This window comes from Leptonychotes weddellii, chromosome 11 (genome assembly GCF_054177405.1).
Source record: "Leptonychotes weddellii isolate Sample4059 chromosome 11, ASM5417740v2, whole genome shotgun sequence".
Taxonomy (NCBI): domain Eukaryota; kingdom Metazoa; phylum Chordata; class Mammalia; order Carnivora; family Phocidae; genus Leptonychotes; species Leptonychotes weddellii.
Window position 1 is genome coordinate 88,599,344 of NC_138379.1, and position 25,086 is coordinate 88,624,429.

The 25,086-nt window shown below is 42.5% G+C and overlaps 1 protein-coding gene across 1 annotated transcript in view; it reads left to right on the forward strand.

The window, feature by feature from the left end:
- The window catches only part of LOC145716322 (uncharacterized), a 68,509-nt gene that overhangs the window by 40,224 nt on the left and 3,199 nt on the right, over positions 1 to 25,086 (forward strand). The window contains exon 6 of the mRNA XM_081799524.1: positions 19,326 to 19,416. The gene's annotated coding sequence lies outside the window, so the exon portion shown is untranslated. The remainder of the gene's footprint in view (positions 1 to 19,325; positions 19,417 to 25,086) is intronic.

A 25,086-nucleotide genomic window follows, 5' to 3' on the forward strand; every position in this document is an offset into this window, starting at 1 on the left:
TATGTATATTGGCCTTTAGGTGGTTTACTTCTTCACCCCAGGCTGGGATCCATTACTCAAAATCCTGATAGCACCAGACTCTAGTGTTTACACATCCAGTTGTCTTCAACAGTGCCCAGAGCCAGAAGGGATTCCAGCATCAGTGACACCCTAGAGTTAAGTATCACTGGTTCAAACTTTCCTCTCCCCCTGGAAGCATCCTTGAGTGGTTTCATAATGCCTTTCTTCACTCAGCGTTGTATCAAAGCTAAAAACTAGAGGGGCTGAAACATGCACAGAATGGCAGAGTAAGGGCCTCTGAAATTCTGCTCCTCCATTAAAAGCAAAAACAACACTGGCAAAAAATGTGCAAAATCAACTATTCCAGGACTCTAGAAATTAATTGAGGTTTTACAACACTCCAAGGAGCATTTATTCCAGAAAAAAAAAAAAAAGAAAAGAAAAAGGCTGGGTTGTGGTAAGAACAGTAAGGTTTGTGGCATTCTAACTAGCCCTATTCCCACCCTCTGCCTCCCAGCTACTCAACCTTGAAAACCAATGCCCTTGTAATGACCACAGTTGTTAAAAGCAACCACCCTGTGGGTCACTTGAGAGGGAAGAGAGGGTTTGGGACTTCCCAAAAGCTCCATCCCCAGAGAATTGTCACTACTTTGTCTGGCAGCTCCCTAAAACACTCCACTCCCGTCTTTATTTGACTTAACTCAGAATTTTCTCTCTGAAAACAGTCATATCCCTTGCCATTTGTTCCCCACCCTACCCCACCCCCCAAAAATCAGCAGCAATTGTTTAACAATGTCCTTATCTGAGGAGATGATACCAGTTGGGACTAACCAGACCCTAAGCAAAAATCTCAAAAGGAAAAACTGGGAAGTGAGATGTCTACAGCAGCCTCTGAAAAGCTCCTAGCATATTCCTGAGAATCTAGAAGGCCATACACACATTCAGGGCTATGAGCATACTCAGCAAAGATCTGAGAAGACCCTAATCTCTCACATTTAGCTGACCTTGAGGCTTTGTGAAGCAGGAAATAAAAGCTAAGGCAGAGTTGTAAATTTCCTGCATAATCATTGAATGTGTGCTCCAACATACATGCAAAACCACTCAACAAAGGGGCGTTTAAGGAAATCACTTGCCCAATCAGCTGAGCACTAAGACAACTGAGCAGAGTGTTCAGTGGCTGCATATGACAGAGAACACAGACTTTGCAAAACTCGTTCAAGAAAAATTTCATGACATTGGATCTGGCAATGATTTCTTGGCTATGACATCAAAGGCAACAAGAGAAAAATTTTGTAGAAAAATTGTACTTCATCAAAATTAAAAACTTTTGTGCATCAAAGGACACTATCATTAGAGGCATTATCAAAAAGGCAACCCACAGAATGTGAGAAAACATTTGCAAATCACATATCTGATTGGGGATTGCTATCCAGAATATATAGAGAACTCCTACAATTCAACAACAACAGCAACAGAACCCTATTCAAAAATGATAAAAGGACTTGAATAGACATTTCTCCAAAGAAGATATACAAATGGCCAATGATCACATGAAAATATCCTCAACAGCAGTAATCATTAGGAGAATGCAAATCAAAGCCACAATAAGATATTACTTCACACCCATTAGTATGGTTACTATCCAAAAAATCAGAAAATATCAAGTATTGGTGAGGATGTGGAGTGCATTGCTGGTGGAAATGTAAAATAGTATAGTAGCTATGGAAAACAGTATGGTGGTTCCTCAAAAAATTAAGCATAGAATTGCCATATTATCCAGCAATTATATATATATACATACATATAAATTATATTCCCTTAGTGTATATATATGTATATATATATATACCCAAGTGAATTGAAAGCAGGGACTCAGATATTTATACACCAATGTTCGTTAGAGCATTATTCATAATAGCCAAAATGTGGAATTAATCCAAATGCCTATCAATGGATAAATGGTAAACAAAATGTGGTATATTCACGTAATGGAATATTATTCAGCCTTAAGAAGGAAATTCTGCGGCGCCTGGGTGGCTCAGTTGGTTAAGTGACTGCCTTCAGCTCAGGTCATGATCCCGGGGTCCTGGGATCGAGTCCCACATTGGGCTCCCGGCTCAGCAGGGAGCCTGCTTCTCCCTCTGACCCTCTCCTCTCTCATGCTGTTTCTCTCTCGCTCGCTCTCTAATAAATAAATAAATAAAATCTTTAAAAAAAAAAAAGAAGGAAATTCTGATACATGTTACAACATGAATGAACCTTGAAGACATTATGCTAAAGGAAATAATCCAAACAGAAATGGATAAATATTATATGATTCCACTTATATGAGGTTCCTAGAATAGTGAAATATACTGAGTCAGAAAGTAGAACAGTGGTTACAGGGGCTGGAGGGAGGGGAGAATGGGAAGTTATTATTAGATGGGTACAGCATTGGGGCACTTAGGTGGCTGAGCCAGATAAGCATCCAACTCTTGATTTCTGCTCAGGTCATGAGTGCAGGGTCCCTCATCAGGCTCTGCACTGAGTGTGGAACCTGTTTGGGATTCCTTCTCTCCCTCTCTCTCTGCCCCTCCCCCACTAGCTCTCTCTCAAATAAAAAAATGGGTAGAGAATTTCAGTATGGGATGATGAACAAGTTCTAGGATATGAATAGTGGTGATGGTTGAATAATTGAATGTGCTTTAATGCCACTGAACCATACACTTAAAATGGTCATTTCTAAGTTATGTTATATTTTACAATAAAAAAATAGGCAAAATAAAACAATATTGTCTAGGGAAGGTAGTCCTTTTCTTACTCGGTTGATAAAACTATGAATAAAAGTAAAGAAATTATTATAAAAAAAGAAAATACTGATACATCCTACAACATGGATTAACCTTGAAAGCATACTGAGTTGAAGAAGCAAGAAAACAAAAGACGTATTTTTCATGATTCCATTTTTATGAAATGTCCAGAATAGGCAAGTCTATAGGTAGAGGAAATAAATTTGTGGTACCTGGTGCTAGGGAAAAGGGGAGTGAGAGAGGAGGGATTGCTAATGGTATAGGGTTTCTTGGTGGGGGTATTGAAAATACTCTAAAATTAGGCTGTGGTTATGGTGGCACAACTCTGTGAACATACAAAAGGCCACTGAATTTTATACTTTAAAAGCATGAATGTTACAATATGTGAAGTCTAGCTCAATAAAGCCGTTATATAAAAAAAGAGGGGGGTGAAGTTTTCTAATTATTTCTCCCAGAGAGCTCCTTGGCTCTTACGCAAATTTGCCCACTCACTCCCTAGAGTCTTTTGGGACAGACTTTGTTGACTTACCAAGAAAGTTTGTCTCCTTACCCATTATAGTTTATAACTGAGTCATTTAAAGTCAGTGTTCAAGTGGTTCTTCCCAAGGGGATTTATCTTTACTAATGCAGAAAAGTGGCTAACAACTTTCGAATGGCAATTTTTCTCACTAAAATGTGAGCAACAAAGCATGAGTTCCCTCTTACTGAGTATTCCTGATGTACGTGTTTATAGTGGTGAATGGAACCTAATGGAACTGAACCAAAAAAAAAACTACATTCCTCTGAGATCTGTTCTTAAACTCAATTCCTGGGTCCTAAGGACCTACTTCGTTCTATCTTTGATGTCACTGGGTCTCTGGAAATTTATTTCCTCCTCAGACACTTGACCCTAAAATAGAAAGGCCTTTTAAAGATAGTTTGTAGTTTCTGTACTTTTCCAGAAAGGCTGGTTATCTGGTTCACATGTGCAGTTTTCTGGAGTCTGATACGAAGTCCTATCTGTTCTCCCCTCATAAGCACCATGGGGGGATTTCTGCTAAAGCTGAACTATAACACCTGGAATGGAGGCATTTAAATAATGCTTCAAATATTTGTTAAGCGACTGCTGTATGCCAGGCACTGTGGCTGGTGCTGGGAATACAGTGATCTACCCAATTCCATCTTGTTCCTTCATCAGGCTTGCAGTCTCACTGGAGGGTCCAGTGGAGGCTTTTCCTTTTTGAGGATAAAGACTTCTGTCTTCTGTTCTCTCAGTCCCAGTTCTCAGCACAGGGGGTGGGTGTTGCCTCGGTTTTCAGCTTGGTCTCCACTGGCAATTTCCCCATGTTCTTGCCTTTTTTGACCCTTCTCTTGACATAAAAATTAAACTCAACCAATACCTAAGTACCTTAAGAGTCCTGTTGGATGACTTGTTCATTTAATAAGCTAGTAATCTTAATAAATTTTGTTTTTCCTTCTTATATAAAATGATTTGGTATAAAGACATCAGTAATATAAAGTCCAAGAACATTGGAGTTGCTATTTAGAGACACAGAGGATATTTTAGTGTCCTCCTAATCACACCATTGTTGAAAGATAAAATAGTAACAATCATAACCACTCATATTTTTTCTCTATAGTGCAGAAGTGCTTTCATGTACATGACATCACCCTATGAGATAGACAGTGATTTTTCCCATCAGAATGTCAGCTTGATGAGAAAAAGGATGTTTATGTCTTGCTCACTCTTGTATTTTCAGCATCTAGAATAGAAGCACATATTGGTACTCAGTGAATATTTGCCAGATGCAGGAATGAAGAATGAATGAATGAGCGTACAATTTATAGAAAAAAGAATTGAGATTCAGACAAAGTGGCAAGCTCAAAATCCTATGGTTAATGCAGTTTGAATCCAATAAAAAAAAAAAACTTGCAAAAGGACACAAAAATACAGTTTTCCAGAGAATATAGTCAAAGGTATATGAAAAACTGTTGAGTCTTATTAGTCATTGAAAAATACATATTAAAAATAAAGAGATTTGTTTTATGGCCCAGGTCCACTAGTAAATGTTCCATGTGTGCTTGAAAAGATTTGGATTTTTAAGTTGTTGAATATAAAGTTCTATAAATAATAATTATAACAAGTTGGTTGATGCTGTTGTTCAAATCTTCCATATCATTACTGGTTTCGTCTCCTATAATGTGCTAAGAGAGAAGTACTGAAATATCCAACTACAACTATGGATTGTTCTATTTTCTCCAGTTCCATCTATTTTTATTTTACATATTTTGGAGCTTTGTTATTAGGTGCACACACTTTTAGTATTTTTATGTCTTCTTGATGAATTGGCCCTTTTATCATTATGAAATATCCCTCTTTATCTCTAGTCATATTCCTTACTTTGAAAACTACTTTTTTTATATTAGTACAGTCACATCAATTTGCATGGTATTTTTTCCTTTTTTTTTTTTTTACTTTTAATCTGTCCTTATGTTTAAAATATATCTCTTTTATTTATTTATTTTTTAAGATTTTATTTATTTGACAGAGACACAGTGAGAGAGGGAACACAAGCAGGGGGAGTGGGAGAGGCAGAAGCAGGCTTCCCATGGAGCAGGGAGCCTGATGCGGGGCTCGATCCCAGGACCCCGGGACAATGACCTGAGCCGAAGGCAGACACTTAACAACTGAGCCACCCAGGTGCCCCTAAAGTATATCCCTTTTAAGTGCCAAATGGTGGAGTCTTGGTTTTTTTTAATCCTGATAGTCTCTGCCTTTTAATCAGTGTTTAACCCATTAATATTTACATGGGTTGAATAGTGTCCCCACAAAATTCATGTCCATGTAGAGCCTCAGAATGTGACCCTATTTGGAAATTGTGACTTTGCAGATGATAGTTAAGATGAGATCATTCCAGGGTGCCTGGGTGGCTTAGTTGGTTAAGCGACTGCCTTCGGCTCAGGTCATGATCCCAGGGTCCTGGGATCGAGTCCCACATCGGGCTCCCAGCTCAGCGGGGAGCCTGCTTCTCCCTCTGACCCTCTCCTCTCTCATGCTGTTTCTCTCTCGCTCACTCTCCAATAAATAAATAAATAAAATCTTTAAAAAAAAAAAAAGATGAGATCATTCCAAATCAGAACAGGCCCTAAACCAATGACTGGTAAGAAAAGGAGAGGACATGCACAGAGACACAGAGAGAGGAAGACTATGTGAGGAAATCAGAGTGACACAGATACAAGCCAAGGAACACAGAATTGCCAGCAATCACCAGAAACGGGGAGAGAGGCATGGGACAGCTTTTCCCTCAGAGTCCCCAGGAGCCAGTGGTGCCCAGCACCTTGATTTTGTACTTCTGGCCACCTAAACTGTGAGAGAATAAATTTCTATTGTTTTAGGCCACCTAATTTGTGGTCATTTTTTATGGTAGTGCTAGGAAACTAATACCACATTTATTGTAATTATTGATACAGTTGAGTTTGGGTCTGCCATCTTGGTTTTTGTTTCCTTATTTCCCATCTGTTCTTTACTTCTTTTTCCTACTTTCCTGTCTTTTTAATTTTTAATATAATTTTTTATTCCATTTTATTTCTTCTGTTGGTTTTTTACCTGTATTTTTTTGTTGTATATATTTAAGTGATTGATGTAGGGAATACAATATGGCTTCTCATCACAGTCTACCCAGAATTAATCTACCATTTCATACATAGTGACTAAATCTTACAACAATATTATATTATCAGTAACTCTCCTCGTATCTTTTGCGCACCCAGTTTATGTACTTTTCTCTCCCCCAGGCCTCCCATTTTATCTCCCCATTTTCTTTTCCCACCTTTCCCAGGACCAGGTGATCTAACGTTAAGGCCACGTTTTGTGTCATCTTGGGCATATCTGTCAATGTTGGATTTTTCCATGAAATACCTGAGAGTTAATCTGTTTAGAGAAGAGAGTGAGGTTGTCGCAGCATCACCAGCACTCAGATCGGGGAGCCAGGAAGGACTGGATGGAATAGTCAAATGAGGATCACAAAGAACAGAAAGGAAGGTATGAGTGGGCTAGTTGGGGGGACTAGTGTGAGCTAAGGCTGAGGGCCAGTGAGGCCTGAGGTCACAGGGCCCCATGGGCCTCCCTCATAAGAAGCTTGGATTTTATCTTGATCGAGATTTTTAAACCTGCTAATTAAGCAAGGGGGGTGACATGACATGATTATTGTTTTAAATTTCACTGGCTGAGCCGTGAAGAGCCTGGCCTGTAAGAGAGTAAACATGGAAGCAGAGAGGCTAGTCAAAATGCTATTGCCATTATCCAGGAAGAGCTGATGGGAAAGATTGATTTCTATGAAATTGCCTGAAAGCCAGTTTTAAAGCTCCCTTTCTCTGACTCAGTGCATGTAGTTAATAAGGGAGCGGTCTCAGACCAGGAGATGAAAGAGGAAAGGGCCTGTTTGCACCACAGCTGCAGAACCAGCTGTCAGATGAAGTAAATGGCCTTTATCTGAAGAGCAGAAGGGAAGTGGTAGGATGGAAGCAGAGATGAGCTACTTAGAAGGGCTGGTTCCCTCCTCCCTGTGACCCCTCCAATTGACTTGGGCATGGTTAAAGTGGCTGAGGCCAAATATTAGGGTTGCCTATTGGTTGCCTTGGCAATAGCTCATTCCAGCTTTCCTAAAGTTAAGGAAATCCTCTTCCAAGTTGGAAGGGCAATCTTTGAAATATTTGGCTAAAATGCAAACTGTTATCAAGGCACTGGAAACACTTTTTAGGTGCATTTGAAGGAAAATCCTGCCTCCTTAAAGGTTTGCTGACCTCTTTTTGTGAATGTCCAAACAGGTAACACCAAGCACTTCCCTTTCAGGAACTCTTTTCAGGGGCCACTCTCATGGGCAGAAGCTGGGGGCGGCTGAGAGAAGTGAGGAGTGAATACGGCCATCTGCCCACCCCAGAGATTAGGGGAAGCAGTAGTCTGGCAGAAATCATGCTGCTATTCCCCACTTCTAGACCTTGCTCCCACAGTGTATGAACCGCAGATCTGATCTGTCCTCCTGGACCTGCCCCGCCCCCTGTATCCTTGAGCAGAGAGGCACGGAGAGGATGCTCCTGCCATCAGGAGGGACTCTGGATGGCCCTTCATTCTGGTTTATCCACACCAGGCCATCTACTTCACCCCCCCTTTCCCCATGTTGCCAAAAACAAAAATTAATTTGACTAGGATTTTCTTTCTCAAGAATATTTCTCTAAATGCAGCTTGAGTTCAACCACCACCTGCCAGGTAGTGGATCTCAAATGTGACTGCACCTGAGAAATATTATAAAAACACTGATGCTTTTAGCCCTCTGCAGACTAGTTAATTCAGAATCGACAGGGAGAGGGCACAAGCATCAGTATTTTTTACAGCTTCCCACGGAGTCTGATGTGCAACCAAGCTTGCAAACCACTTCCCAAGGAGACTGTGTCTCATTTGGGATGAGTGAGGGTGAGGGATGGCAGAAATACTGGACCAGGGACAATCCCTGGATTACAAAGGTGGGCAAGGACAGGCAATGGACCAAAAATCAGCAGCAAAATCAACCGGAACCTGATTTTTCCCTACAGGAAACATACACGGCTTTGCTCTTCTCCTGATTTCTTTGTGGCAAGTTTTTGTAGAAATCCAAGTCTGAGGAATCATTGGGTTCTATGCTTGGAAGTCTTCACAGGGAGCAGAGCTGGGCCAGTGTCCTCATGGACCGGCAGGCTCTGGAAGGTGTCACAGGGAGCAAGGAAGAGGGAGAGGTCATGTCCGCATTTCCCACCACGTTCTCCAAATTCCACCAGCCTGGAGAGCAGGGACCCCTGGTGTCACAGTGGTTTCCCATTGAATCTGGATTTTAGAGGTGGAATGACCTCATGGTCCTGTGGCTCAGTCATTCTCAAACCTGGCTACACATTAACTAATGTAAAAGACCAGAAAAGAGGGGGAAAAAAAATCTCCAATTCAGACCCCAGACCAGCTGAAACAAAAACTCTAGTTGCCCAAGCAACTATGCTTTTTAAAAAGTACGCCAGGTGATTCTAATGTGCAGTAAGAGCTGAAGACCATGTCTAGACTCACCCTCTCATTGTGTAGATGGGAAAACTGAAGCCCAGTGGATCAGACAATACAAGGTATTAGACCCATAGATGAGCCATTTTGGAAGAAACCAAATCAGATCCTCACCATGCGCTCTACACCAAAATAAACTCCAGCAATTTCAGTGTAAAAAAACTCAATCCTTAAAAAAGAAAAACAGAAAAAAAAAAAAAGTATATGTAAATATTCATCTGTTCAAAAAATTATAAAGAAATGCTTGACTACATTAGTCAGGAAAGAAAATATGAATTCAAGCAACACTGAAATGTCCTTTTTCATATCATATATAAATAGATTTTTTAAAGATGAATGCCCAATGTTGTGCTGAGACAGGTGCTCATGCACTGTATTCCTCCTCTTTGTGAATTGTCAGCTCATGTCCTCTCATACATGGCTGGGGGGAGTATTCACTGTTAAGCCTTTTTAGAAGCAAATTGAAAATAACTATCAAAAACTTTAAAAATATTCTAGTGAGAGAATGTCCTATTAGAGTTCTCCAGACAATTGATAAGAGCGTGTGTATGTGTGTGTGTGTGTGTGTGTGTGTGTGTACATACATATAAAGAAATTTATTTGAAGGATTGACTCACACAATTATGGCGGCTGACAAGTCCAAAGTCTATAGGGTGGGCCAGCAGGTTGGAGACCCACAAGAGCCAATGCTGCAGTTCAAGTTCAAAGGTCATCAGTGTGGAGACCCAGAAAAGAGCCAGGAGTTGCAATTCAAGTTAGAAGCCATCTGCTGCAAAATTCCCTTGCTTTGTGAGGTCATTCTCCACCCACTCCCACAATTCAGGCCTTCAGCTGATTGGATGAGACTCACCCACATTATGGAGGACAGTCTGCTTTACTCAGAGTCCATCAATTTAAATGTAAATCTTATGCAAAAACACCCCCACAGAATCATCCAGAAAAATGACCAAATATCTGGGCACTGGGGCCCAGCCAAGCTGACACATAAAATTAGCCATCACAAATACATTTTAGAATTAAACCAACCAGCATTTGAATCCCAATTTTGCCACTTAATAGGTATGTGATTCTTGGAGCCTTCTTTTATCTGTAAAATGAAAATAATAATACAGATCCTGCAGCATTCTGAGAATGAAATTATCTAATGAATATAAAGTGTCTGACACTTATGCATTTTATTATCCCCAGTCCTAGCTTTCTCTTTTGGTATTCTATGCTAACAAAATAGTCTGAAATGTGAAAAAGTTTTATCATCAAAGGTGTTCATTGCTATACTATTCATAATACTGAAAAATAGGAAATAACCTGAATGCCCAGCCATTGAAGAATGGCTAAAGAAACTAGAGGAGGAGAGAATACTAAACAATCATTAAAACCAATGGTTGCCAAGTATTCTCAACACTATAGAGAAATATCATGTAAAGTAATAAAAGCAGACATAAGAGTTGGATACATCATATGTGCTCAACTATATAAAAAAAGGCCAATGAAATAATATTAAAAGAAAATACTCCAAAATATTGTTTTGTGACTTCTTCTGTATTTTCCAATTCCATGCACCTTCATGTTTTAACAAGAGGGCAGAATTAAAATAACTTTGTTTAAAGCATGCTGTTTCAGATTGCCTTCAGTGGTGACTTCTCTTCGGTGTGGTGGCAGAGTGGGGACCAGGAGCACCCTCTCCCCAGCCTGGACTTTTCCACTCCAGCTAGGCAGAAAAGGTAGGCATATCTCAGGCTGGCTTCCAGGGTTCTTTGGAGGGTTTATAGCCAGGCTGCCCCCAAGGGAATGCTCCAAATGTTTTTTATCAGTTGGCTCCCTCAAAGAGTGAGGCCACATTTCCTAACCTACAGCCTATATAATGGTAACTCTATTTTCTTGATTTCTTGAGCAAAAGTGAATGGGTGCCCATGGGCATTAGGGCTGTCTCCAGTTTCCTAGCCTTGGAGGTGCAGTTAGCAGACAGAAATTTAATACCCAGAGTCCCTGGCAGAACTCATGGACATGAGTTCATGGCCCATGTGCCCCACCCACAGTGCTGAGGGTCTAATTAGTATGATGAAGGGAGGCATCCAGCTAAAATTAACAACCCCTCCATGTGACAAAGAACCCGGCACCCAAGAACTTAGATAACTCCTTGCATTGCCTCATCCCATGAGTTGCATGTGATCACACAAATAAATTACTCACCCCAGAAAATCACAGACCAAATAAGAGAAGATCAGGAAAGGAGAAAAGAGGAAGGTTGTGTTCTCCCTGCAATTAAATATATATAACTAAAGCATGAGCTAGGATCAAAATTTTGTCAGTGTGACAAAAGTTGAATTTCTGCTCAGGATGGAAGATCAGGAAATGATTTGAGCAGCTTATTAATAATTTAATCATGGTCTCGGCAGTTATCATCATGAATGAGCAATACCCTTTCCCATAGTCAGAGACCTCAAGTTAAAGAGAAATATGAGAGTGGGCACCATGGCATAACCAGGTCTCCACATAAGATGACACCGGGGTGATTTCCAGCAGTAGGCTGGTTGGCCAGGCCAGCATGAGGTGGGGCATGGCAGTGAATGCTGCTGGCTCCAAGTGCAAGGGGAAAGCAAACATTTCCTTGGCATTTCCCATCTTCCCTATAGTGTCCTCTTTCACGTAGCTCTTCTCGTATCCTCTCCCTTCCCATTCTAACATATTCCTTCACCCTGGGTTGCCTGGCACTGCTTCATGCTCAGGGTGTGGCTAGATAAGAGGTTAACTAATCAAAGTATATAGTGTGCACAGCCCCCACCCCCCACCCCCACAGAGGTATTCACTAGTAACTGGAAGATTCTTTTTTTTTTTTAATTTCCATTATGAAAGACAACACTGTTAACATTTCAGTATAATCCCTTACATTCTTTACTCTCTGCATGATTTTCATTTTGATTTTTGAGTATAGTTGAGATGACACTGCATGAAGGATTATGAAGCCTACTTTATTTTTATTTAACAAGCATGTCCCCCAAGTTGTTATAGACTCATAGGAAAGATAATTTTTAAGGGTACATGTGATATTCCACTGAGTAGATAGACCACTGTTTAACTCCTTCTTTGTTGTTCTAATTCCTCTTAAGGAAAGAATTGTCTGAACTTAGAAAAGTGATTTTAAGTCCTAGACATAATAATAACAACTAACATGTATTGAATAGTGACTGGATGCCAAGTAGTCTTCTAAGTGTCCTGTGTTTATTAACTCATTTGATCCTCACAGCGAATCTTACAAGAGTACTGCTGACTTCACTGCCGTTTGGCAGATAAGGACACTTGTATATAGAGAAGGTGAGTAACCTGCCTGAGTTCCCAGCTAGGAAGCGGGAGAGCAGAGTTTGTAAATCCATGCACTCTGGCCCCAGAACTTGAAGTCTGAACCTCCATGAGATGGATGGCAAGGCCAAGGGCTCAGGTCTGAGCTGGAGTCCCAGGTTGAGAGTTCAGAGATGAGGGCAGGGTGCTCAGCATGAGACTGGGAAAGAAATTCATGGTTGAAGCAAAAGGAAGTGGATGGGGAGAAGGAACGGAGGGGAGGAGAAAAGAGTCAAAGAGTGATGTGGGAAAGGCCAAGAGAAGAACTCCCCAGTTGTGGGGAAGCCTAAAATAGGACTCTGGAGAACAGGAAAGTCTACAATGGGTTTTTAACAACAGCTTTAATGACGTATAATTGACGTCAACTGTATGTACTTAAAGTGTACCATTTGATAAGTTGAAACCATCACCACAATCAAGATGGTGAACAGATCCATCACCCCCAAACTTTCGTCATGCCATTCTGTAATCCCCCACCACCCTAGGCAACCATGGATCTTCTTTCTATCATTATGGATTAGTTTGCATTTTCTAGAATTTCATGTAAATGAAATCATATAGTATGCACTCTTTTTCTGTCTGGTGTCTTTCGGTGTAATTATTTTGAGATTCATTCATGTTTTAATGCCTATCAATAATTTATTCCTTTTTATTTCTGAGAAGTATTGCATTGTATCAATATATCAAATTTTTTTTATCATTCACCTGTTGATGGACATTCAGGTTGTTTCCAGTTTGGAATTATTACACATAAAGCTACTCTGAACATCCCTGTTCAGGTCTTTGTATGGAATATGCTTTCCACTATTAGTGGAATGGCTGGGTCATATTTTATGTTTAGCTTTTTAAGAAATTGTTTTCCAAAGTGGTTATATCAGAAACCATGAGAATTCCGACTCTTCCACATCCTTGCCAACATGTGTATTGTCAGTCTTTTAAATTTTTAACGTTTGAAAGATGTGTAGTAGTATTTCATTTATTTTGATTGACATTTTTCTAATAAAATAAGTTGAGCATCTCTTCATGTATTTATTTACCATCCATATATCTCCCTTGATGAAGTGTCCATTAGCATTTTCTTACTGAGTTTTGGGTTATTTATAAATTTGGATATAAGTTCTTTATCAGATATGTGATTTGCAAATACTTTCTTCCAACTTGTGGCTTGACTTTTCATTCTATTCACCATTATCTTTCGAAGTGGAAGTTCTTCATTTTGATGTAGTACAATTTATTATTTTCTTCTATGGATCATTCTTTTGGTATCATGGCTGAAAAATCTTTGCCTAACTCAGGGTCATAAAAGTATTCTCCTATACTTTCTTCTAGAAGTTTTATAATTCTAGGTTTTACATTTAAATCTATAATCCATTTTGAATTCATTTTTGCACACAGCAAATATGGATCATAGATTATATTTTTGCATATGGATACTGATTGTTCCAGCACCATTGGTTAAAAAATCATCCTTCTCCCACCAAATTGCCTTTGTAACTTTTGTCAAAATCAGTTGACCATATACATGTAAGTCTGTTTCTGAACTCTGTATTCTGTTTCATTGATTTCGCTATCTTTATACCAATATCACAACGTCTTGATTACTGTAAATTTGTAATAGATCTTGAACTAAGATACTGTAAGTTCTCAAACTTGGTTCTACTTCAAATTGTTTTGGCTATTCTAGATCCCTTGCATTTCCATATGATGTTAGAATCAGCTTGTGAATGTCTACAAAAAAAAAAAAATGTCAAAGCCTCCTAGAATTTTGACTAGCAGTGTGTTGAATCCATAGATCAATTTAGGGAGAATTGGCATTTTAACAATATGGTGTATATCTCTCCACAAAACAGATTTTTTTTTTTTAAAGATTTTATTTATTTTTTAGAGAGCGAGCGAGAGAGAAACAGCATGAGAGGGGAGAGGGTCAGAGGGAGAAGCAGGCTCCCCGCTGAGCCGGGAGCCCGACGTGGGACTCGATCCCAGGACCCTGGGATCATGACCTGAGCCGAAGGCAGATGCTTAACCATCTGAGCCACCCAGGCGCCCCACAAAACAGATTTTTAAGTGTTATTTGGTGAGCATTCACTTCAGAACCCAGTTTTTCAGTGAAGTCTTAAAATTATAAATACATGCTCATAAATGTTTTGTGCTGTGTGTGTGTGTGTGTGTGTTTGGAAACTGTTGAAAGGACTCAGTTTCATGTTTTGATCAACATGGTAAGGGCCAAAGCAACATGCATAGAGACAAGAGCATAGAACTATGGGAAGGTGAGTCCCTAAGAATTGGTAGAAATTTTTCAGTGGCCCTCCATCGGCAGCAAAACAAATGTTACTGTGTTGTGTTAGTATGTTAACATGTTCCAGAAAGATGTTACCTAGATCTCAAGGGCCAGAAGTGCTTCTAGTAACATCAGGGTCATAGACTGAAAACCTCTTCCAGGAGAAAGAAAGCTCCCTCACCATGTCACCTCAGATCTGGAATGTTAAAAGTAATAAAAGTCCAGCCACCACACTTCAGAAAATCTATTCACCCCTACTCCACGTGATATGAGGCTTTATAGCATTGGATCGCAACTCATTTTCCTAGCAAGTAATGATACATATGCACTTCTTATAATCATACTCAGGTTTGAAAGCTTGCTAACTATGAAGTTACAGAAGCCCTTGTCTTTTTTCATCCTCCCATTTTTCTTTCTTTCTTTTTTTTTTTTTTTTTAAGAGAGAGGGAGAACATGAAGTGGGGAAGGGGCAGAGAGAGAGAGAGAGAGAACCTTAAGCAGGTTCTCTGATGTGGGGCCCAATCTCATGACCCTGAGATTATGACCTAAGCCAAAAATCAAGAGTCAGATGCTTAACTGACTGAGCCACCCAGGGACCCCTCCTTCTTTTTAAATTTAGGTTCCTTTCTGATACATCGATTGATATAAAAATCTTGCATCCCCCTAACCATCATCCTTCCAAGATAATGGTATACCCTTGGAGGGTACACTCCTCTCACTTATCATTCACACAAAGTTGCACCAGATAAGAAGTTTACCTGTCTCTACTTGCTTCTCAAGCTGTAGAAAAGACTGTTGGACTTCTGACAGTTGCTAAATTTTTCCCTGTCTGTACTTTTTTATGTGGCTAGCCTCAATCTCAGCCAGAGTAAAGACTGTTAATAGGTCAAGAATTCTATTTTATTTTTGGTAGTTCCTTTGCCTTGTGAGGAACTTTCTGTAGCTACTACCTTCCTTGTGTCCATTAGGAACTGAGCCACAGAATGACAAAATGCATCCTCCAGTGAGGAATTAGAACCCTACCTCAAGAGAGGAGCAAAATGAGCATATATACATGATGGCCACAAAAAGAGACCTATCCCAGCCTATTTTCATAGTCCCTTCCTTCTAGGAATGGTTTTGGTTACTTGCAAAGGAAAGCATTCTTCTTGCCCTGAGTCTTGTGCAGAATAGCATTCCTTTAGGACAAGTGCCCTGGCATTCCCTGACAGTCCCCCTGCCAGGATCCAGGATCCAGAGCCTAACCTGCAGCCCACAGTGGAGCTGGATATTCAGAGTATGGACGGTGGTGCTTTCTGAACCAAAAAACAGGAAGGAAGATACTTCATGGTGTATTCAGGGCTGTTGTTCTGTCTTTAACTTGTTCAACATTTGTGTCAGTGACTTGCTGGAAAACAGAAAAATCATGGAATTAGATAGTGTGACAGGAGAAAAAACAGTGCTCACCCAGTATTTGTTTCCCAGCCTCCCTTGAAGGTAGGTTGGTATGTGACTGTGGCCAATGGACGATGAGCCAAGTTCCTCCTCCATCTTCTTCTTCCCTTGGGAGCCCCTTTTTTCAGGTGGCCCTGCTGCAGGACAGAGGGGGCAGCCAGACCCACACTGCGCTTCATGGATATGAGAAAGAAACCTTTTTGTGTTAAGTCACTGAGGTTTAGGGTTTGTCTATTAGGACAGCTACTGTTAATTTTGTCAATGTAATCAAACTTCCTAGCGTGGGTGAGAAGCAGTCTCTTGATGTAAAGCCGAATCAGGACAAGTCGGGCTGTCGGTCCTCAGGTGTTGTTAACTAAACTGGAAGGAGCCACCAGGGCCACCTTTTTGCCTTAGATTTTTCTGAACTAAAAGTGAAACTCAGTTCACAGACACCACCCAGACAACTGTACCCAAAGGTAGTGGAAGCAGCCTTTCTATGAGTAGATTAATGATGTCTTGAAACAGGCATTTCAGGGGCGCCTTGGTGGCTCAGTCGGTTAAGCATCTGCCTTTGGCTCAGATGGTGGGGTCCTGGGATGGAGCCCCGAGTGAGGCTCCCTGCTCAGCGGGGAGTCTGCTTCTCCTTCTGCCCGCCCCCCTTGCTCATGCCTTCTCTCTCTCTCTCTCTCATTCTAATACATAAAATCTTTGAGAAAAAAACAAAAAAGAAACAGGATTTCAGCAATCCCTCTAAACGAGAACTTTATCACCTACTTGTTCACCATGCTTTGGGGTGCAGACATGGTGATACAGAAACCTCTGCTAGTCCTGAGGCAGAGCCCAGATAAGGAGGCTTACTGGTTTCCCATTCACGCCAAGGGGTGATGTCAAAACCTTTCTGCCACAAAGAGAAAGCAATGTGGCACTTGCCTGCTCACCAGAGACAATCTCCAGCTCATTTCCAAGGAGGAGAGAGCAGCCCTCCCTCAGCAGAAAGACTGGAGGTGGTGTTTATCTGAAGCAGTGGTTACATAATACGGTCTCCCTCAGAAATTATAGTGTAATAGGAATATCAGCAATGCTACCAAAAATAAGCAAATAAGTAAAGCTCTCCCTGGTTCCAGGCTTACCTACATTTGCCTCACAGCCATCCCAAAGAGTACGTTAGGAGACTCCAGGAGGCTCGGAGTCCCCTTCAAGAGGAACCGATACTCATCTACAGAGAGAATTTGGAAGTTGCAGCTTGACCAATTTTCCTTTTATACAAGGATTGTTCTCTTTTTGGAGCAGCGGTGACCCAATCTATTTAGAACCAATTGCTAAAGTAGCAACATGAGCTCTGGGAGAAAAGAAAAGGAACTTTTAAACAGCACATTAGACTCAGAATGGCAAAGGCATCCATGTCGAAAAGAAGGAAAAATATTCAGGACAGTTGTCTGCTCACTTTAGCGCTCAGGTATTTTGGAATTCTTTCAGATTTAGGATGCAAAGAACTTTTGACAAGTTAGCCAGAACAACAGCTTGATGTCGCAGGATCCAGCAACAGTTTAGTCAAGATGGTTTTGCGGTTCTGCCTGCGTAGCTGCCAGAGTTCATTCCTGCTAACGGAAACCAGTTCTAAAGGGGTCTTGGTGGTCTCAGAAGTCCTCAGAAGAGCATGCTGCTTCCTGCTAAGCAACGGTGGCTGGTTGGCATGTGGTCAGTCGTAGGCATGGTGGCCGGTGCATTCAGGGAGAGCCTGGCTTGGCTGTGGCGTGCTGTGATCATCACAGGCATCCTGATCCAGTTAATCCGCACAAGGTCAAGGTGAAAGAATTTCCTGTTACGCTGTCCGCTGGCCTAGCCTTCTCAGGTGGTGCCCAGGGTACCTCGCCTCACTGCCCACCCCAGGGCCGCCTGCTGGCCAGGATATCAGCTCATCGGTGGGCTGAGAAAGGTGGTTCAGAAGTTGGAAGACAAGAATGGCAACAACAGGCAAGGTGTTCCACCATGTTCCTTTCCAGAACCAAGTTTGTTTACTTATTAGAATAACTGCAGATGAAGCTGCCAAAACCTTATTAAATATACTGACAGATGAAGTGATATTCTATCTGGGGTTTGCTTGACAAGAAGCAGGGTGTGGGGTGGGCGGGTAGGGGGAAGGCAGGGGTTGAGGTTATAGACAAAGCAATGATCACTAGGAGCTGGCATTTGTTGAACCTGGGTGATTGGTATATGGGGCTAGTATTCTTATAGGATGGCTGTCTGGCTCAAACAAGCTAATGGGTGCAAAGTGCTCAGCATATAGTAAATGCTCAAGAAACAGTAGCCATTATCCCCGCTTTACACTTGAGGATGTGACGCTCAAAGAGCTTAGTAACCTGCCTGAGGTCCTACATCTAGGAAGAGTAGAGCTACGTCTCCAAATCACACCTATCTCCTCCCAAAGCCTGTGCCCTTAGCCTGTCTCTTCTCTGTGTGTCTCTTTCCCCTCTACCCTTTAACGGGTTTCTGCGGTTTACCCCTACTTGGCCCCATTTTCCCCTTGCAAAGTTGCATCTGCTTAATGCCCCCTCCTCTAAGAGCCCTGAGTGGATGCACGCCTGGTTATAAAGTCGTTTCTCAATAATTTATTCAACTGACATTCGAGCGGTGGGCACAGAATGAGGTGCTAGGGTTGCAGGGGTGAAAGACCCGGCTGTCCAGGAGATCCCAGTCGCAGACAGAGGCTAATCGACAAAGAGTTAGGGGCACCCACCACGTGCCCGGCTCTCTGGCAGGAGTCTCGACTGGGGCACTCACGAATGTAGAACATGCAAGGTCCCTCGCATTTCAAATGAGGAGTCCGAGGTCAAGGTGAGCTAGAGAAAGCAGGACATGGGATAGTGGCAGGTGAGCCTGTAACTGATACATTTTGGTAGGTGCTGTTCCTGCGGTAGAAGTCAGGGCAGGTGCTTCAGAAACCAACGAAGGGGTACCTGAACTGAGTCTTCATGCACAGGAAGCCTGGTGAAGATGATGTACGGCCCTGTAGGGTCACATGCAGCAGACACAGGAAAACCTGGGGTCGTGCAGTGGGGTGGTGCGTAGCGGGGGTGCGTCTGGAGCCAAAAGTGTGAGCAAGAAATGGTGGAGTCTGGAGCGAGGTCACAGAAAGCTTCGTCTGCAGTTCTGAGGTGCCCAGGCTCTACCCCATTGGCCTGTGTGTTTCCTAAACCTTCCCGATAAAAATCACACAGAGTGACGGCTAGAAGCTGCTTTCCAAGTTCTACACCAAGCCTACTGCATTGGTCTTCAGAGGAGAGGCTTGGAATGAGTCCTTTTCAACAGCCCTCAGGTGGTTCTCAGGATCAGGCAAATTTAGCAAAACAGCCTGGAGGTGATGTCAGACAATGGAAGAAATGGACTATGTTCTGTGTCTCCTTCTTGTTCATGTTTTTTTTTTTTTTCTTTTTTCCCTTTTCCTGAGGTTATGAGGGCTTGTGTTTGCAATGCCCACCAGCTCTACACTGACCACTGCGGGGGTGAGAGGAGTAGGAGAAGTGAGGATGAGCCTGGAGGTAAGGAGGGGTGAACAGAGATTTTTATGGGTCAGAAACTTATGTTTGCAGCCATTTGGCAACCTGCAGTCGAACATGGCTTGATGCAGAGACAAATACGGTCTCCTCGCAGCATTCCCAGCAGTGCTGGCAAAAGCTTCCTCAGGGAGAGTGGTGAGGGATTTGACAACACTTATTCTATACGTGCTGCGCGATGTAGGCTAAGGATGAGGGTTCGTAATGCCAAGTCAGTGTAGCTAAAGCTCCCCGTGATGGAAAAATGCTCCCTCTGTTAAGTATTTTGGCCTCGGACAGTTCAGAAAGGATTAGAGGGGAATTCGACTGCAATTCGTGGTTGATACAAAAAAAAAGGGGGGGGTGGGGGGAGGAGTGGGGAGGGAAAAGAGAAAGAGAGACAATGCCAAAAACTGAAAACTCATTTTAGCTCTTCTATTAAAGCCAGATGTATTTTAGGCCCTGTTTCCAGGCAACTGCATAATGGTAATATTCTTGAATTCTTTTTTAAAAGATTCACAACTGTCAGAGTCAGTAAAGGTCAGAAGGTAATTATAAAGTAATAAGGCTGACATACTTGAGGCAGGATCACTCCAGCATCGCTTGGGAAGCTGTGGCGTTTTCTATTTTACATTCATCTTCAGAAACTCCCAAGACCCTCCCTGATGCACTGTAGCATGCCCCTTTGGCAAGACCGCTGACCCGATCAAGCTTGAATGTGACAGTGGCATTTAACCTCCGAGATCACCCACTGGGCATTGAGGAAACCCCCCCGACATGTGCACAACCTTCCATGGGTCATTAAGAGGGTGTAACAAACGTCTAAGACAAAGTAGAACCAATAAGGAACTTTCTAACTGGAAATTGCCTTAGAGAGCAGTCGGACAGGCTCAATATAAAGATAAACTAAACCCAGAGATAGCAAGGAGAAAAGGAGAAGGAAATACTATTAAGTGCATGAATGTGCTGCTAGGTGGAGGTCTCCTATCTAGTGTTGCCTTTTCTTTAGATTTATTTATTTATGTATTTGAGACAGAGAGAGGGAGGGAGGGGGCACATGAGTGGGGGGAAGGGCAGAGGGAAAGAATCTCAAGCCAACTCCCCACTGACCGTGGAGCCCCATGTGGAGGCTCAGTCTCACAACCCTGAGATCATGACCTGAGCCAAAATCAAGAGTGGGATGCTTAACCGACTGAGCCATCCAGGCGCCCCTAGTGTTCCCTTTACTCTTGTGTGCATGACCTTGGGATAAAGAAGGAAATTAACATTTATTGAGTTTTATTATATACATTATCATTTGATTTTCACAATAATTGTATAGGGCTTATAGGTATCCCTATCTTAGGGAGGACGAAGCCAGGGCTTACAGAGGGTAAGTCTTCCTGGCTCCCCAGCTTACTGCTTATTTGACCTTGGAGAAGGTCGTGTAAGTCCACATCCACAAACTGATGAGAATACCACACCTTGCAGGGTACTGTACAAGATTAAATGAGGAAGCTTATGTGAACACCTAGGACAGTGCTGGACATTTGGTAGGTAAGTCAGAACATCACACTGTTTATCTCAAAACCTTCCAACAGCTTCCATTCCATGGAGGAAAACCAAGTCCTTACCATGGCCTACGGGGCCTGCACCACCTGGAAACTCCCCTTCTCCACTCATTGACCTTTCTGACCACCCTCTTAGGCCTCCCCTGGTCTCTGCCCACTCCCTAGGCCCTGTCTACCCTAGCATGTTACACCTCAGAAACCACCCTATTTAAAAATGGGTCCTTGGGGCGCCTGGGTGGCTCAGTCGGTTAAGCCTCAGCCTTTGGCTCAGGTCATGTTCTCAGGGTCCTGGGATCGAGCCCCGAGTCGGGCTCCCTGCTCAGTAGGGAGTCTGCTTCTCCCTCTGTCTCTCTCCCTGCTTGTGCACTCTCTCTCCCTGTCAAATAAATAAAAAAAAATCTTAAAAAAAAAAATCGACCCTTACTCCTCGCTCTGCCCACTCAGCACCTTCATCCCTCTTCTCTGTTTTATGGCTCTCCAAAGCACCTACCACTGAAAATACCCTATACTTTCATGTGTTTTCCATTTCTCCCACTGGAAAGTAAACTGTAAGGACAGCGATTTGTTTTATTTTGTCTTTGCTGAATCCCCAGTACGTAGTAGATGCTCAAGGAAAATTTGTTAAATAGGTAGATACTACCTTCCTCCCTTCCTTCCTCTTCCAAGGTCACACACTTTATTAGATCAGAAATCTCTGCCCTTCCAAAGTATGAAAAAAAAGAAAAAAACCCAAGGAAAAAATTTAACTATAAGAAACCATGAAGCACATTTAAAGGACTCCAAGACAAAGAACATGCTCAAACCGGGGACAAGTAATGTCACTGGGGCCCCTTTTCCACATCTCACTCCTTCCTGAGTTTGGAATATCTAGGACTTTGTATGTTCACTGCATGTGTGTGTGTGTGTGTGTGTTCACACGGCTTGTCCCCTACGCACAAAGACACCTGCTTTCCAACCCTTCAGTATGAGTGTCTGCTGACTGTCTAGGTGAGTGTCAGGCACCGTGTCTGGGCAGGATGGTCCACAGGATGTGCGTAAGCTCAGCGGCAGAGACCAAAGTCAACAGCTAATCTCAGTACACTCTACTGTGGTAAATGCTAAGAGGGAACCATCTCCTGGGGGCCCCTGCTGGGAGTTCCGAGAGCACTTCCAGACAGGTCTAAAAGAGGATCAAGAGTTAGCCAAGCCAAGAAGAGGCAGGAGTGTGCTCCAGGGATCAGGCTAAGCAAACAAAGAGTTACAAAACTGCAGGATGTATCCAGGGAACCACAAGGGTTTTTGTGTTCCTAGACCAGGATCTCAGGATCTCTCATGTGCTGTAGGAAAGGGCTTAGACTTCCCTTGTGGAATGTGAAATGATTCAATTTGTTTCCAGATTGATCATCCTAATGGACGATGGTTCTAATCCAGGCTTGTTAAAGCGTTCTTACGACTATGAAAGCAAGACTTGGTGAGATCTTGGATGACACACTGGGCCCTTTCCATGTGGTGCAGGAGAGGATGCAGACACTTCAGGAAGCCTTGCAGCCTGGAGGCCATCTTAGAATCAGACAGACACCTGAGAGCGGCTGGGCCATCTACTCCAATCCATGCTCAGCTTACAGGCTCACCCCAGGTCTGGCCAGCCTCCAAAACCCAGAGAATCCCTTAGCAGGTGATGAATTTTGAAGAAACTTGAAAATCAAATTCACTGAAGGAGACCCATGTGGACATGTCAGAGCCTTCTAAGTATAAAGTGCTAATAATCTAGGATTCACCTAGCCCACTTCTCGGGTTCTCTAGACCAGAGGTTGCAAGATGAGAATCCACTCTTGCTGCTCGTGGCTGTTTTATTCAGCCCATATAACATGAAAAACAAACCAAACTTAAAATCCTTGCAAACATGTAACAATCAGGAGATTTCACATAAAAACTTGGGTCCCAGCTTCTCTTGGGGAAAAAAAAAAAAATCTGAAAATACCAGCCTGTCTTCCTATTTGGCAACAACTGGCTGGAGAGAAATAGCAGCTGCTACCCCCCACCCTGAACCCCCTAGATGGGACATGGTCTCATATGCCAGTCCCTACGTGGGGCTTTCCAGGTGACCCCAGAGTCTTCAGAAACTGACCTGAAGCATTCCTTGTCCAAAACCATAGCCCCTCATCTCCAGTCTGGATTTATCAGATGACCAAATTAGCCAATTCTTTCAAGACTAACAAGTTCCACCAATAAACTCTCTCCTGTTAATTACTCAGTGCTAGTCTTTGATTGGATGTGGAAGGCATCTTGGAGAAGAGGGACATAACAGGTACTACACAAAGGGGTGGACAGAGGAAAGGGTAGGGTCAGGTGGCAGGGGGTAGGCAGAGCACCCCTGAGAATCAGAATTCCTCTATTACCCAGCTCCTTCAAGGCTGCAAGGCTTGAAGGAGCTGGGTAAATGTAAAAAGGGAAAGACGTGAAAGGGGGAGGGGCAGGACAGAGGGAGGAGCTAGAACAGAATTTACATCTTGGCAGGCCATGTGAGTTGGATAGGGAGAGGCTCCCTCTCCTTTTCAAGCCTCACGGACAAGTGTTTAAAAGAAAAACATTAATAGCCATGCACTTCTCAATTTTATTACTAATCAAAACTTAACATGCTTGGAAGTTTTGAATGAGGTGTTAAGTGCAAAGTATGTTACCTTGGGCAGGGGTGAGCTTTTTCTAGTTCAAAACTACAAAAAAGTGAAGAGTAATGGAATGTTTCACCCAGATGGTTTGGCTCTTTGATATCTACAAACATTTTGAAAACACTTAAAATATTTTTCAACTTTTCTGTGCAGTTGCATTAGGTGATGACTGTTGGCTTACTTATTTCCTGTTTAGCTTTTCCTTTGCTCTCCCTCCAAACAACTTTTTTGGACTTGCGGCACAAAAAACGTTGTGTAATAATGGAGACAAATGAGTGCCAACAGGTGGTTTCAAAATTTAATGCCTTGCGGTAAGTTCTGTTGTCCTGCTGCTTGGCATGTATTCTGGGCTTGATATTGGATATTTTGAGGTGTGCACATTAACCACATCAAGATGAGGCTCTGACCCTCCAAGGATGGGGTTTCACAGGGGCTCTGGCAGAGCTCCAAGGCTGTGCATGACTCCTACCCAAATGCAACCAGCTGGTTGGCCGAGAGCTGGTGCAAGTTAGATGAACATTTTAGTCTCTGGTAGAGTAAGAAAAAGCCAGAAAAGTCAGCTTTCTAGGGCCATGCTCTCTCTGCCCTTTACAATGAAAGAAACCTCCATACTCTAAAGGTCTGATCATTGAGCACTGCACTATGCAGGACACACAAGCAGAAGCTGGGAGAGGTTGGCGCCAGGTCAAAGTATGCCCACCCCCCTGCCGGGTACATGAGCACTTTATTTTCAGTTTCGTGCTATCTGGCAGCATTCTCAAAAGAAATAATCATCTTGCCCTTCTAAAGAGTTCAACTGTCTGGCAAACTAACGAAGACTTAAAAACACTTGAAACTTTGTCTCCTCATCATCCTGATAAGAGCTATAACCTAAGCCTTTAACCTTGGAAGCTGTCGATGGTATAGAACCTATTTGCCTTTATTTAGTTTAGTGACTCATTTAACATAATTACGCTTATTAATCCAAGGCTCTAACCCAGGGTTTTCTCCTCTCACGAGCCCCTGCTGTTTTACCCCAGAAACCTTTTGGGAAACAGTGGTGGGCAAGCCAGTAAGTCTTTTCATAGGAGATTCATATAAAAAATTCCACTACTATTGACTGACCACCTACTGTGTGCCAGAGACTCCTCCAGGCATTTGGAATATAACGTGGAGAAGAGAGACTGGATTTTTAAATGGCCAACAGACACATGAAAAAGTGTTCAACATCGCTCGGCATCAGGGAAATCCAAATCAAAACCTCAATGAGAGACCACCTCACACCAGTCAGAATGGCTAAAATTAACAAGTCAGGAAATGACAGATGTTGGCGGGGATGCGGAGAAAGGGGAACCCTCCTACGCTGTTGGTGGGAATGCAAGCTAGTGCAGCCACTCTGGAAAACAGTATGGAGGTTCCTCAAAAAGTTGAAAATAGAGCTACCATATGATCCAGCAATTGCACTACTGGGTATTTACCCCAAAGATACAAATGTAGGG